Here is a 16,876-nt window from a genome sequence, read left to right as displayed (position 1 = left end):
TCTGACCCCGCTGCCAGCTGAAAGCAGGTTTCTGGAGCTTGTTTAGCTTCTATAATTGCAACATTGTTACATCTGGAGCTCAGAGCTGGGCTGCCGCAGGCCAGGAACCTTGGCTTCCTCTGTCAGTGGAGCAAGCAAGCCTCCTGTTCGCTTCAGCTGCCTGGCTGCCAGCCGCCATCTTGGTTGGCAGTTAATTTGCATATCGCCCTGATTAGCCAATGGGAAGCGTGTTGGAGGTATGGTTAATTACCATGTTTGTCTATTATTAGATAGGATATATCATGAAGCATCTTCTGTTGTAAACATACATACACAACATTCCTCTTAGTGACTTCATTTTATTCGATCTTATGGTATAACCTATAAATTCTTAATGCATTTATCTTAATCTCTTGACCTCTGAACATTCAGAGCACATTTCAGGTAACCTTTAATGGCACTTTCTATGTACTACTGTGTACTATTATGTATTTGTTTATTTCTTTACTTCTCTATTCTGCAGTAAATTCCTATAGGGTAAAAACTTTGTCTGTATTTCTCAATGGTCACCATATTTGCCACCAAATCCACAGTAGTGCTTTGGTAGAAATAGATAGTATTTTTGATGAATGTATGAATACCCCAAGCATGAATAAAGAATACCAACCAAACTAGTTATAATGCTGCTTCATTTCCGAGTTTCTGTATGCAAAGCAGGTTCTGGAGAGATTCAAACTCAAAAAGAAATCCTCCTTAATTCCTTTTCCTACCTCCATCCTTTTCCTAAGCAGACATAGCTACTGAGTCCTTGAAAAGACAGAGGAATACCTTTTGGGGTGGTTGGTTTGTAGAATACTACAAAAAAAAAGATCAAATCAGAAAAAGTGGCATCACCTTTTTACCAACTTACTTACAGTTGCTAAATCTTTGTCTCTCTCATCCTTTCTCAAGGTCTCTTATTAAAAATTAAACAGCTTCACATGACTTTGAAGCTATCTTTCTTGAAAAAAATGTATCCATTTTCTGGCACTTCAAAACATTTCCCCCATAATTACTAAATATTTACTAAACATTTTTCTAAAAATGACCATACTACATAACAAATACATTGTTCTTAGCTAATTATATTTTGTTCTTAGCTCATTCTTGATTCTGACATTTATTTTAAGAGATTCCACTTCTGAATCCTTAGGATAGGATAATCAACTTATTCATGAGTTATGCATCTATTTGCATCTCTGTTTTTTTCAAGCTAAATTTGAAAGCTATATTTAAAGTTCTAAATTATTTTGTTATGACTCTGTTGACCTAGGACCATAATGACAGACCTGCTGAGGCTGATCCCTGCTGTCAGAAACACTGCACAATATCACCCAAGATGTGGGAAACACATATTAAATATTCATTCTAATAACAGGTTTAAAGAAGGATTTTCATGTTTTGTCAACAAATGATAATTTAAATGAAAACTTTAAAAAGCCTTTTTTTTAATCAAAATAGTTCAAGGTCAACATTGTCTTTCTTTTACAATCCTATTTCCATCCCCTTGTTTGTTTTCTTCCAAACTCTAAATATCAGGCACTTGTTCTTGAACACTTTGAAGACATTTTCATGCAAAATTGGAGAAGATTGAGGAAGAAACAAAACACAGGTGGGCCACCCTCTACTTCATTCTGTTATTAATGTTAGGAACACATTAGTGAATGCCAGATAGAAAGCAGGCACCATTGTCAGAGTCTGCAGAATATTTATCACATAGAGTAGGTTTGTTAGTTTGAATTGTTAAAAGATTGTGGCACATTCAATTGAGCGTTCAGTTAGAAATAGAGCTTTAGATTTGTCCAGCAGGATGTCAGGGTCACATCAAAGGAACCCAACCAAGCCTCCCTTCTGACTGGCCACACTGTCAGTATGAATTCTATTCCATAATTATAATATGAAGCCCTCTATTCTGTATAGCAAAGGTTATTGTTGTGCTCCTTGGGGGGTAAAGCTTCCCTGACTTCATTTTTTTTCTTTCATGAATCTTGCTGTTCCCTGAGAATCAGTCACCAATATTTTGTCAAAATGTATCGCTGAAATAGAGTACAGAGATTTAAAAAGATTTTAAAAATCAACAGCCAAGTAAATTAACAATGCTATGCTTGGTTTAGGCTTATTGTGCTACTTATGAGTTGCAATCAACGCAGGATTATCTGTTAGAGATGCTTGAAGAGAGGCTTTGAAAAATGTTCACAATGCTTTTTCATAGACAGAAATTCAGACAAGTGTGATAGTTAAGGTGGTACCTTTTCCAAATAAATAAGTCAGAGAAAAGCTGAGCTAGGATATTACAACAGAACGACACTCAGGTTTGTTGGGAGACCAAGTCACTAAAACACAGAAGCTGGGAACCCTTTCTTTTCTAGTGTCATTGACTTGAATCATTCTTATCAAAGAAGTGTGTCTTCCCTAAACACATTTCTACCTCTCAAAAGTAAAAGCTAATTAGAATCCCCAAGATATAATATTTCAACACACAGATTTGCACATGTATGAGAAAGATGTTATTTCTTGAGTGATTTCCTCCCAATACAAGATATGTGGAAAGATCCTTATAACTGTTTACTTTTTTATGCCCTTCTCCGTATAACAGGGGCGTTAAGCTCATGTGATAAGTTTCAACATATCTGGATGTGAATTTTGTCTCTTCCAGTTCTAAGGTGCAATGCACAAGGCCTGGAATATAAAACATGCTCTATAAACTTCAGCAATAATAATTATTATCACTATCAGTAGTGGCAGTAATTTTTATCAGAGCACTACTGCATCAAACCATTTTTTATGACCTTCTGTAGTGGAGATTTCAACATATCAGTAGAAAATAAAATGCAAAATTGACTACTGCCCGAGGTGACATATAATGAATTCTAGACCTTATTGTGGGCTGAGATTAAGTGAAATGGGGACAGGAGGAAGCTTGAAGGTTGACCTTCTGAAAAACACTTACTTATCTGAATGTTTTGATGGATGTCAGTAACTACAAAAACTGTCTGAGGACAGCTGGTAAATAACTCACTGAAAGTAACTTCCAACAAGCATAAAGTGAAAAATGTTATATAATAATTTATCATTGAGGCAAAATAAAAATCAGGGTGAGGGATTAATACGAAATCTAGAAAATGTTTAAAAGTTACAACATTTTCACTGTTGATCTCTCCCTTTATGTTCATCAAGATTTGCTTTATGTAAGTAGGTGCTCCTATGTTGGGTATATAAGTGTTTACAAGGGTTATATCCTCTTGTTGGATTGCTCCCCTTATCATTATGTACTGTCCTTCTTTGTTACTGTAGCTTTTGTTTTAAAGTCTATTTTTCCAGATATAAGTAATGCTATCCTAGTTATTTTTTTCATTTCCATTTGCATGAAATATCATTTTCTATCACTTTACTTTTAGTGTGTGTGATCTTTCATTCTGAGGTGGGTCTCTAGTAGGCAACATATATATGGGTCTTATTTTCTTATCCCTTCAGCTGCCCTGTGTCTTTTGATTGGAACATTTACATTACTTCATTGGGAAGGTAGGGGAGGGTTGGAGGGTGGGGATATCAACCAAAGGACTTGTATGCATGCATATAAACATAACCAATGGACACAGACACTAGGCGGGGGTAAGGGCAGTGCCAGGGCATGGAAAGTTGGGGAGGCTGGGGGAGATAAACTGGGGGGAAAAGGATACATATGTGCTACTATTTGTAATACTTTAAACAATAATAAAAAAAATAAAATGATTATTGATAGGTACATATTTATTACCATTTTATTTTTTAACTATGCTCCTCTGCTTTTCTTATTATTATCATTAAAGAAGACCCTTTAATATTTCTTGCAATTAGAAAATAAGAAAAAATAAAGGCATTCAAATTGGAAAGGAAGAAGTAAAACTGTCATTATTTGCAGATGACAAGATACTGTTTATAGAGAAGCCTAAATATTCCACCAAAAATACTACTACAACTGACAAATTAATTCAGGAGCAGGATAAAAACATATATCCAGAAATCAGTTGCATTTTAATACAGCAAATATGAACTATCAAAAATGGAAACTAACAAAAAATACCACCTATAATTGCCTCAAAAATTGAAATAAATTTAACCAATGCTATAAAATAACTTTACTAAAAAAATTATAAGGCACTAAAGAAAGAAATTGAAGAAGATGCCAACAAATGGAAGCATATATGGTGTTCATGTATCAGAAGAATTAATATCATTATAATATCTATACTACCCAAAGCAATCCATAGATTCAATGCAATTCCTAACAAGATACCAAAGGCGGGAAGAGAGTCATTGTGAGAGTCAGACAAAGAAAGTCTTTGCATTGCTCACTTTCCCACTGTCCCTCCCCACTCCCAGGCTTCAGTGATCCCCTCAGAACACTCTCCCTGCCAGGGAGGACCTGCTGGATTTTTGCGAAGGAGACTTTCCAGTTGGCAGGCAGATACCCTTCCTTTGGAGGTGGTTGTCCTCATTATAGCTTTTGGGTTTTTCTCTAGCTCTTGGATGGTTCTCAGAACCAGTCCTTCTGGGCTTAAAAATAATTGTGATCTGGAGTGTCAAGATGACTGCAGACTAGGGAAGCCTCATCTGCTTACTCCCAGCACTGGATTGGACTTGCATCCTAACTGTAGAGCATTTGGCTTAAAAACAACAACAAACACAATTTTAAAAGAGCTGATCTGAAATATTGTGAGCAGGAAGCACAAAGAGGGGGCAGGAGAAGATGCTATGAGGCACCTATATAACAGTTGGCACAATGTGGTCAGGGTTGAAACTCACAGTCAGCAAGCGAGGGCTGAGCCCACCCATAAATGGGACAATAGAAATTAAGGTCCAAACTCAATAGGAGGGTCCACATAACCCACACAAGAGGCATTCCTAGAGCACCCAGCTCAGATGACCCAGGAGACTAGATCTCTGGATCCCACAAAGGCCGCCCCACCAAGACCGAGAGGCAGAGCAGTCTTTTCCAGCACACAGAAACAAACACAGAGAAACAGCCAAAAAGGGAAACAAAGAAAGAGGCCCCAAATGAAAGAACAGGAGGAATCTCCAGAAAAAGAGCTAAATGAAATGGAGGCAAGCAATTTATCAGAAACAGTATAAAGTAACAGTTTTTAGAATGCTTGCATTTGTTTGTATATTCTTCAATTTCTTTCTTCGGTGTCTTATAATTGTCTGAGCACAGTTCTTTGACATCTTTGGTTACATTTATTCCAAGGTATTTCATTTTTTTGAGGCGATTAGAGGTTCTGCTAATTTGCTAATGGCTACTACCTACATATCTTCAGCCATATGATACATTACAAATTGCTTCTTTGAGCCCTAGTAACCATATTTGCTTCTTAATCACATGTGAGTGATTTGTAGGCAATCTAATGAAGGAATAGAAGAGGAATTCTGTATTTGTAGTAAATGATACCAAGGATCTTAATTTTTATTATGATCAAATTTTATTATGATTTATTTATTATGAATTTTCATATGACCTAGACATTAAAATTGATTGTGTACAAGATTAAAATGTTAAAGAATACCAATAGTCCATAATATTGGAATAACAATGTATGGTACCAGGTAGGTACTGGACTTATCAGGGGATCACTTCATAAGTTATATAAATGTCTAACCACTACACTGCATACCTGAAACTAATATAACAACAAATGTCAACTGTAATTGAAAAAAATACTCTAGAGAACAGAATAAAAAGAAAAATATTTTTAAACAATTATGGATTGTATAAGCTTCAGAATTTGTACTATGAAAGTCTGTCACTCTGGTTGTACTTTCACTTGTCTTTTCACATTTAAAATTATTTCATTCACATTCTCAATATCATTTTAGGATAATTTCTCTAGGTATCTACTCTTCCAAAATTTCACTCTGTATCCTTCATATCCTAGGTTGCTGAACAGTGCTAGAGAATTGCATTTGAATGAAGAATCGCATATTGTTTGAAGAATGTTTTCCAGCCAGTTCACTTGGCTTCACAGAAAACCTGTCATTAATTCATAGTTGGTACCAATTAGATGTCCTTCGCATTATGAAAAGCAAATTTTAATCTCTTGGCTCAATCCCAACTTGCTCTCATCCTCACTTTTCTTCCACCTTCTTCCTAATTTACATAACTTAATCTGTTTTCCCTCCTCTTGTTTTTAAACTTCTCAGTATTTCTTCTTCCATATTTTTCTCACTTTGGTTTTTGAGGCTGAACAATCTCTTTTCCTTGCCCAAACTAAGCCCTCCTGTCAATTTTGGGACTATGTTTTATTATCTGCTAGCACTTATGTTTGCAAATAGTACATTATAGAGACAATATTTAAACACCTGCAAATATTCTCACATTCCCATTATCCTAATAAATAATGTAATTTAAGCGATACCATATCATCTCATATTACATAAAATATTTTGCAACTTTCTTAAGTTGCTTTACTTGTAGATATGCAGCATTGCCCATTTCTCACCGTATCCTCATTTGCTGCTGCTGTGCTGCCCATACGAACTTGCCTTGGAGGCCTCCAGCTACATGGAGCAAAACTAATCAAGGGACCCAGTTGCTGGGTTCTGAAATCTAATGCCACACTGGCTCAGAGGTCAAGTTTCCTATGCGCTGCTTCCAGGGGAAGTAACTGAGTGCAACAGGGACATTAAGACAGGCTCTTTCCTGGTAGACACAGGATTCCCCTGGCCAGGTTTGGCTCAAGGACTCCCTGATGACCTTCCTGAACCTTCTTTAAATTGCACATGAATCTGAGAGCATCTACTTACCTTGCCCACTTTTCTCCTTCACTTGTATCACTATCTAATGACTCTCTCCCAGTTTTGTCTTGCTCCATCCTCATCTTTCATAGGCATTTCCTCTAATAAAATCATTGGATCTTTAATCCTGTTCGTGTGTACTGCTTGAAGGACTTGGACTAATACACCCAGTAATCCAAACTTTTACTCTTTAGTGTCTAATGAAGATATTCTCTCTAAAGTCACCAACAACTGCTCAAGATCCAAATGAACTCTCCCTCCTTTTGACTTCTCTAAGCATTTACCTACCCTAAAACACTGTCCTGTTTTGATTTGGCACCTATTTTATCCTCTCTATATTTCTCACCATAGTTTTCTTGACTCCTATTTTTGTTTCACTTTATCCTTTAAGCAAAGTCATCCCTCAATACCTTGAAATATTTATATTGTCATTTTCTACTTTCTCCTTTCTTGGTGTCACCCATGTCCATAATTTCAACCATAATTTCTTACCAGAGAACTCCTAATCCTGTATCCTATTCATGAACTTTATATTTGATATATTTTTTCTTGACTTCAACATTTATATTTACCATATCCCAAACTAAATTGAACCTCTGTAAGCATAGTTTCAAAACCAGTTTTTATTTCAGATTTGCCTTATATGGAGCCAGGATAGTAAGAAGCTAGGACAGTTCCTCAACAAGTGGAATAGGGGAAACTGAGACAAACAATTAGACAAGGCCAAACAATTAGAGCAACTTACAAACAGTTAATAAATTACAAGGTTTTATCTTCTAAAACCAAGGACACTTAGGAGCAAAAGGTTTACACATTCCAGATTGTCTGGGCGTAGATTCAATCCTAGTCCGTTTTCAATAACATTCTTTAAAAATAAAACTAAACAGAAAATAACTCTGGTCCCTTTATATATACGTTTTAATGAATCAACATATTGAAGGACACACCAAAAAAAGCTAATGAAAAATCTGTTAAGGACATCCCTTGACACCTCCGTAGGATTCCAGCTGGCCAAGAAAATATAAAACAGACACACACACACACACACACACACACACACATACACACAAAAAAAACAAAACAACACACACAAACAACAACAACAAAACTCAAACAAAGGATCCCAAGCACACTCTTCCTCATGGGAGCAAGCCTGAACCTTTCCCCTCCCTATGAGCTACTTCCAGATAGTAACTGAATTGCAATAATGATGTCTTCCTCCACAGGCACACATCTCCTAATCACCAAAGGACCCCAGGAGACTTGCAACCAGGGGAGCAATGGGCAGCAGCAGCTCATCCCAGGCTAACCCCCTTAACCTGTCCCCAGGGCCCCATTTTTCTCTGACTTCCCAGTGAGTTCACCTCTGCCACTGTAACTTTACTTTCTCAAAGATCCAAAGCAATCCCCCCTTCCCCCAGGCTCTCTCCTGTTGCTTCTCCTACCTTAAGCCCTTCTTTCATTTCACTGTCCCCACCTTTAATAAACATACTTTTAAAAGCAACCTGGATTCATCTTGTGAAATATCTCCTGCACAAAGTCAGGAACTCATACAGTATCAATGGGCCCTAGGCAGATCCCCGCCCCTGGGCCCAGACCCCATCTGGTAACAGTATCACTTCAAATTTAATGTCAAATAATAGAGGATGTGGTGGATATTTTAATATTTTCAGTCATCATCTTTGATCATCACCCTTCTTACATTTGGGAAAATTGCCTACATTATGTGTCCTGCTTTCTGAGAGAGAAGCTAGAAAACTCACCCAGACATCCTCCCCTGTGGTCAGGTGACCCAGGCTTTGCCATTCAGAGGCACTTCTGTTGGAAGAGATCATTGAGAGGACATGACCAGCAGTTGACCCACAAGCTTGAACCAGACAATAGGAGACTCCTCACCTTGGATATACACTCCATTTACCTTCCCCATACTAGAAGCTTTCCATGGACACACCTAGAGGTAGTACCATAAGGTGAGTGAGACCATTTAGATGGTTTACATGATGAGCCTAGTTAAAGCCAGAATATCAAGTTTAAGATTCTGGTGGGAGCAAGTGGAGATCTACTCCTCTTGTGGCCCACCCACGCCAAGCTTCCAATGTCAGTTCTCTTACTTATTAAACATGCCACCTACTAATCTGGAGTGGCCTGCCTCTTTCTTTGGTCTCTCCCTGCCATCCGGATACTGGGCCAGTTTCAAATTACACCCCACCAGGAAGTTCTAAGGTTGCTACTAACAGTTTCTATGAAGCTCAGATATAAAGTGCAGAAGCAGTTTCATGCATGGGAATATATATAGGGCTTTGACCTCTCTTTCTCTTCATGGATTCTGTTCTAGCCAAAGAAACCTCACTACCCTTTTATCACACCCCGCCATGCCTATGCATTGCTTAGCCCACTCACCAGTCTTGGGCCCTTAGAATTTTATATTTAAATATGTTATATTCAAGTATGTTAGGTGTTATATTCCTAAAGGCTTATATTGATTATCTGCTATTCAAAGTGTTGCCAATATTTCCTGTTTTGCCATTTACATCTCTGCACTGAAACTGCTCTCATAATAATTATCAAAATGATAACTTTGATGCTACTTCCATAGAACTTCTAACTAGAACTGGGCACAGTTGCTTTTTCTCTACTGCTTTTTCTTTGGCTTTTATGAATTCCACATAGTTCTAATTTTCCTTCATGGGTCATTGTCCTTAGGCCTGTCTTGTAAAACATGATGTTCTTCACAGTTTCATCCTTCTCACTGCACATTATATATTCACTTCAATTTCCTGATTCTCAAAACTAGATTTCCAGCCTAGTTCTCTTTCTGAGTCCCTGACCCAAATACCTAATTGTCACTAGACATCACTTTTGGATTACACCATTTATATTAAAAACTCAATTTTCCCTTCATTTTTACTTTTTTTTCTATCTCATTGAATTGTCCCACCAACTATCCCATTACCTAGCCAAAATAGAAGCTTGAACATTTTCTTCCATTTCATCCTGTATATTTCATAAGCCACCAAGCTGTGTATCACTTTATATCCTTTATCTCTTGACTCATCCATTGTATTCATCATGCCATTATCATAATTGTATTCCACATTATTCGTTGCCTAGATTTCTGTAATAGCCTCCTAACTGGTATCACTGTTTCTCTCCACCCCATCATCAATCCCCCATGCAGTGTGCAAAGGTGATTTTTCTAAAGTGTTCATCTATCATGGTCCTCCTCTGCTAAAAACTTCTTAATGGTTCCAAGGCCTTCAGACAAATTCTAATATGAAATGCAAAACTCTAAACTGGCTTGTGTTTCATCTTTATCATACTTGTCCTTCATACTACGTGCTCTCACCATCCTTTATGATTTCTACCGCTTGGGCATGCCCTGTCTTCTCTTGTATCTCAATTACAACATTCTCTGACTACTTCCTCCCCTTTGCAAATGTTTATATCTCCTTTCTGGGCTTGTCCTCTGGTTCTCCTGGGGAAAACTATAAATTATATGATCCTCCTAAAGTCTCCAAGATCCTGGTTCTTTGCTCCTGGTAGACTTTAGTATACAGGTTTTTCTGTGTACTTGCTAGCAGTCACCTTTATACAAGATATGGATTTATCTTCAAATATCCCACCTAATTCCTTCATTACCTGGCACATTATAGGCAATCCATATATGTGGAATGACTGAGTCCACAAATGAATATTAAATCATTTCTAATCCATATGTTTTTCCTCGGAACTTTCCTACTAATTTCTGTACTGTTTTGTTATTATTTACTTTATTGTACCTTGAAATTGCTATTTGTGAAATGAACCTACTTTTACTAACATCAGCTCTAAAGAGTAAGTCTCATCCCAGAAGAATGATATACCACATAGTTGTGTGTACTTCTGCAAACAGATATTTCCCCAGCCTATATCAGAATTAATGCAATTCCATAGGGAAGACAAAGGGTCAAGCTCTGATCACAGAAACTGCTGATGTTTCTCTGGAATTTAAATCTGTAGATGAATACTACCTTCTTGCTATTACTATTCTCTTTTTTTAATATATTTTATTGATTTTTTACAGAGAGGAAGGGAGAGAGATAGAGAGCTAGAAACATCGATGAGAGAGAAACATCGATCAGCTGCCTCCTGCACATCCCCCACTGGGGATGTGCCTGCAACCCAGGTTCATGCCCTTGACCGGAATCGAACCCGGGACCCTTGAGTCCGCAGGCCGACGCTCTATCCACTGAGCCAAACCGGTTTCGGCGCTATTACTATTCTTAAAATAATGCGGGGGGAAAAACTTCTGCACAATCATGTCTGAGAAACCAACTAAAATAAAACCTAAATAAAATAGTTTTATAAAACCACACATGGCAGAATGGATGCCGGAGATATCTGCAGCTGCTGTTTTGTTTGTATAATTAACATCTATTTAGGTACATACAGCTGAAATTTGAAATGTCAGTGTTTATTAATGAAAGAGATGTAGTAGCAGACTTGATGAAGAGTGACCTGATATGCACTTCAAATGACTGGTTAGATACACAGAGAGGAATTTGTTTCACAAATGCAATCTATTTTGAAGAGAACTGCGGTTCCTCAAAGCAGCGAATTTCAACCAGTATGCCACAAGAATTTTTAAAACATGCAATATTTGACTGTTTAGTCAAAGCCACTGACCTCTTTTCCCTTAGATTGTCAAATTAAAAAATGAGAACAGCCAAGACAACAATAGTGAATGAATTAAAATCACACCTATTTTTTGGTCAGATCAGTAAATATATATGTACACACACACACACACTAATAAAAGAGAAACATGCAAATTGGTATCACTACACTACATCCACCAGCCAATCAGATGAGTATGCAAATTAACAAAAAAGATGGCGGTTAATTTGCATATGCAGGCACTGAGTGGAAACTGAAGGCTCCAGCCGGAGTGAAGACTGAAGACTGAAGAGGCTTGGCTTCTCCACTGCAGCCTCAGAGGAGAAGCTAAGCCTCACTGTGGCCGTGGAGAAGCCAAGCTTTGCTGAAGCCACTGTGGCCGGACCAAAGGCCTGGGTCCCAGGTGCCGGAGGAAAACCGGTGCCAGCAGCCAGGGGAAGGAAGGCCTATTGTGTGTTGTTCTCTCCTTTGAGTGGTGGCCAGGGTGGGCTGCAAGCCTCGGTCGCCCCCTGCAATTCAGACCCCCAGCCACTCCTTGAGAGCCAGCCACGGAGCTGGAGGCTTGGGTTGCCCCTGGCGATGGAGGAAGCCAAGCTTCACGCCTGCCCTGGCCGCCACTCAAGGGAGAGAACAACATGCAGGTGCATCCAGGAGCCTGAGAGATCAACACAGAGGGGCGCCTGCTCTGAGCCTCTGCTGCCAGACTGTGGGGAGCGGGCCTAAGCCATTAGTAGGACATCCACTGAGGGCTCCCGGAGTGTGAGAGGGGGCAGGCTGTGCTGAGGGACCCCCACCCCCAGTGCATGAATTTCTTGCACCATGCCTCGAGTGCGTGCGTGTGTGTGTGTGTGTGTGTACTACACAGTTTTAGTATGTAATTAGTTTATGTGTGCCATGAGATGAAAAATGTTGAAAATTGCTGCTCTGAGGTATTATATAGGGATACTGAGGATTGATTTAAGATAATGAGTCAATTTATTAAGCATCCAAATCTATGACCTGAGTATAATAACAGATTTGTTAAGTTATGTTTTAGAGAACCAGGAAGAAATTGGTCATAAAATAACAACGACTTTTTTTTCCTGTGTTGTCCATTTCATTCCAAATATTTACTAAAGAATACTTGACCAATGCTTCCCTTAATCCACACCTATGGTAGAAATGCTACAGAAAGATTCCTCAAGTGGAGCCCCTTTAGAAACATAATTTGAAGTAATATGCTTTTTGGCTCTAAAATATTCTTTTGATTTTAGATAAGCAAGCATTCAGGAGCAGGATGGAAACAAAAAGGAAAAATAATTAAATTGGAGGGCTATAGCACATTGGAAAAAAACAAATAATATTTATTATCATGATAGACAATATGATATACATGTATTATATATTATATGATACATTATATAATTATTTTCTATTAGGCTGAGGGCTTTTTAAAAGCAAACAGTGGAACTCCTTTCTATCTAGTTCAGTTGCTGTCTGTTCAAGGAACAAGTAAGTGGCTCAATAAATATGTACTCTTGAGACTGTGTTAATGTAACTGAAAAAGGTAATATTTTGCAATCTGATATAAAAAAATAAGGATAAGTTTGACTTATTTGCATTCTGATATAAAAAATAGGGTTAACTTTGACTTATTCTTAGTGTCATTAACACAAATTTATTCTTTCAAAAGAAGTATCCCATAATGTCAATTGCATAGATGATGTAAGATTGACCAGATGGAAGATCAAACAAGTATAGAAATACTTAAGTTTTGAGTAATTGGATGAAAAGGGGATATACTTTACATTTAGTATTAAGTAGGTTTCTCACACTTAATTCAATCCCAATTTTAAAATACAGTAATGCAATAAAAGAGAGGTAACTGAATGCAAAATATACACTGGCAGAGTTTAGTTCCAGCCTTAGAATACTGTTGCATGGCCTAGCTCTGTAGTTGAGAGAAGTACAATTGAAAATATAATTTCCCCAAACAATAGCAATAAAAAAAAACTATAGTGTGCATCTCTTATCTCAATTATTGTTTATTGGTTGATGCCTATTTTTTATGGACCAGATATTCCCATTGATTTAACGTTATTATTGTAAAACTCTGAAAAAATAATATTATTACACACACAAAAATGAACACTAACAGCACTATATACCTAAAAATTTGCTAGATATGTCAGATATTGATCAACTGAGAACATATTCCCAGCATAATAATCAAACTTTGAAGTCTAGTAATTCAAGTGGAGTTTTTGTAACTTCAAGCTTCTAAATTCCACCATACAGAATAACAATGAAAACAAACCATATTCCCTATACCCATGGTTGGCAAACTGTGGCACGTGAGCCACATGCGGCTCTTTGGCCCCTTAAGTGTGGCTCTTCCATAAAATACCACATGTGGACGCAAGTACAGTGCGATTGAAACTTCATGGCCCATGCGCAGAAGTCGGTTTTTGGCCTGGGCGAGTCTATTTTGAAGAAGTACTGTTGATATTTGGCTCTGTTGACTAATGAGTTTGCCGACCACTGCCCTATACAATGTCCTAGGGAAATCATCAGATTGCCCTTTCCTCCAGAATCAGGGAAAACACTATTGAGCACTTCACTGCGAATGGAAATCACTTCTATTGACCTCACTTCTATGGTCTCTTAGTTCTCATTCTTCCCTAGTAACAGCACTCAGGGTACTTTCTGAAAAATGAGTCTTACTGTATTTCGAAGACAGAATAGTAGCTGTGTAACAAAAGCTTTTAACCAATCTAATCTAATAAAAGAGAAACATGCAAATTGACCATACCTCCACTATGCCCCAAGCTACGCCCACCAGCCAATCAGAGTGACTATATGCAAATTAACCCAACCAAGAAGGTGGCCAGCAACCACGGAACTGGAGCAAACAGGAGGCTTGGTTGCCCCAGCGATGGAGGAAGCCAATCTTCCCACCTGCCCTGGCCAGCCGTGGCCTCCACTCAAGGCAAAAAAGTTTCAATTATAGAAGATAAATAAATCCCAGATACCTGCTTCCAGCCAGCCTCCACTTGGAGCTTGGGTGGCTGGGGGCCATGGCCAGCCTGCAAACAGCCCTCAGCCCCTCACCCCGGCTGGCCACACCCTCATGGGGTGAGGGTCCCCGCTGGGGGTTTGGCCAGCCTGCAAACAGCCATCAACCCCTCACCCAGGCTGGCCAAGCATCCCAGCAGGGACCCTGAAGGGTCTGTGGCCAGCCTGAAAACAGCCATCAACCACTCATCCAGGATGGCCAGGCACCTCAGCAGGACACCCCTCCCTGAAGGGGGTGTGGCCATCCTGAAAACTGCCCTCAGCCCCTCACCCAGGCTGGCCCCGCCTCCTCAGCTGCACTAAGCATGTCCGACTGTAGCTCAGGCCTTCTCCTTGCTGGCAAGTGGACATCCCCAGAGGGCTCCCAGGCTGCCAGAGGGATGTCTGACTGCCAGCTTAGGCCCAATCTCCCGGGAAGTGGGCCTAAGCTAGCAGGTGGTCCTCCCCCAAGGGGTCCCAGATTGCGAGAGGGCACAGGCCAGGCTGAGGGACCCCTCTGAGTGCACAAATTTTTGTGCACCAGGCCTCTAGTTTTTATGTAAAGTGTAATGTATAGCCTTAGCAGGTTGGGTTCAGTGGATAGAGCATCAGCCTGAATGATCCCAGGTTCGATTCACATTAAGGGCACATGCCCACGTTTCAGGCTTGATCCCCAGTGGGGGGCATTCAAAAGATAGCTGATCAATGATTCTCTCTCATCAGTGATGTTTCTATCTCTCTCTCCCTCTCCCTTCCCATCTGAAATCAATAAAAATATATTTAAAAAAATAATAAAGTGTAAACTAGATATAAAGGTGGTAATAGGAGAAAGAATTCATTTTACTCAGCCCATTTTCGAAGTTCACAGCTCATTAAAAATTAAGTTTATGTTTAAGAAACAAAAAATTCCAAAACCTTTGGCATTGCTTGTATAGTATAGAGAATAAAATGATGCTAGACAATAAAATTTACCTATTCCTTACTGTTATTTGCCTAAAATATGCTAGGTAAGGCAATATCCTTATGATGTTTCTTATTAATATAATAGCAACATATAATAGATACTGCTATTCTTATTTTAGACCTGGTAGAAATCGGGCACAGACAGGTTATGTAATTTGCCCAATGTCATGCAATTTGTAAAAGATGAAATCAACATTCAAATCCACATTTTCTTACATTAAGGTATATGCTCTTCACACTATGTAATACAGGCAATCCCTGATATTGGTAATGTCTACAGAAGATGATAAAGTCATTCAATACTTACATTTAGGCCATTCTGCATCTCATTTCAGTAACTTCTTTTTAGGTCATTTATAACCAAAGGAGCAAACTGATGCCCATGTGTATCTATTTTATATGTGGAATAGCTTCCATGTTTTATTTTAAGTGAGATTACATTTTCAGTTTGACTATTGATTTTCTTTAAAGACAAAGAAAACCATCAGACCAATTTTTCTTTCCCAGAGAGTGAGTCTGGGGGACTGCAGAGATGGCACTGTACATAGACCATATCAAAGGGGACACATAAAAGTTGATATTTTCTTTTTATTACTTGAGAAAAGTGCACAGTGGCAATTAAAGTGCCTGAGTCTCTAAGCTCAAATCTATTTATTGTGGCTGATAATGAGCACAATGAGAAAATGTGCTCTGTTCCAAGAGTGATAATAACCTTTTAAGTGCAAAAGAAATACAGGTATCCTCCACTTTTTGAAAGTTCACATTACACCACTTCAGTTTCACAAATGATCTACATTAGTATTCACATCACTAAAGAAATCCAAAGAGGACTTTCACTTTTATGAAAAAGATGAAAAACAAAAATAGCACTGTGTTTGTTTTGCAACAAGCCAGTATAAGGGCAACAAAACCCATGTGGTCAGAGTGGCACCACCAACCTATTTCCCAAGGAACTACCCTCAGCATCAAGCTGCCATAGCTTTGAACTGTGTCTGTGAGCATCTGTGCTTTACCCTGACTTATTTTGTACATCCGTTAGCAAGATGTGTCCTGTGGTACCAAAGCAGCCTAAGAGAGCTAATAGTTCTGTTACACTTAGTGTAAACTAGACATACTTAAGCATATTTATTGTTACTTGGTAGGCTATTTTGAGGGTCGGAGAATGCTCTTATTTATTTTAATATATATATATACTAGGGTTCCGGTGCACGAAATTCGTGCACTGGGTGTGTGTGGGGGGGTGTCCCTCAGCCCAGCCTGCCCCCTCTCACATACTGGGAGCCCTCAGGCGTTGACCCCCATCACCCTCCAATCGCAGAATAGGCCCCTTGCCCAGGCCTAGGCCTGGGCCCAAAGGTGTCAGGCCTGGGCAGGGGACCCCCAGCTCCCTGCAGTTGCAGGCTCCGTCCCTTCCCCGGCCTCACACCTCTGGCCC

This window comes from Myotis davidii, unplaced genomic scaffold, assembly GCF_000327345.1.
Source record: "Myotis davidii unplaced genomic scaffold, ASM32734v1 scaffold46, whole genome shotgun sequence".
Taxonomy (NCBI): Eukaryota; Metazoa; Chordata; class Mammalia; order Chiroptera; family Vespertilionidae; genus Myotis; species Myotis davidii.
The sequence above is the reverse complement of the archived record's forward strand: the minus strand, read 5'-3'. Positions refer to the sequence as shown.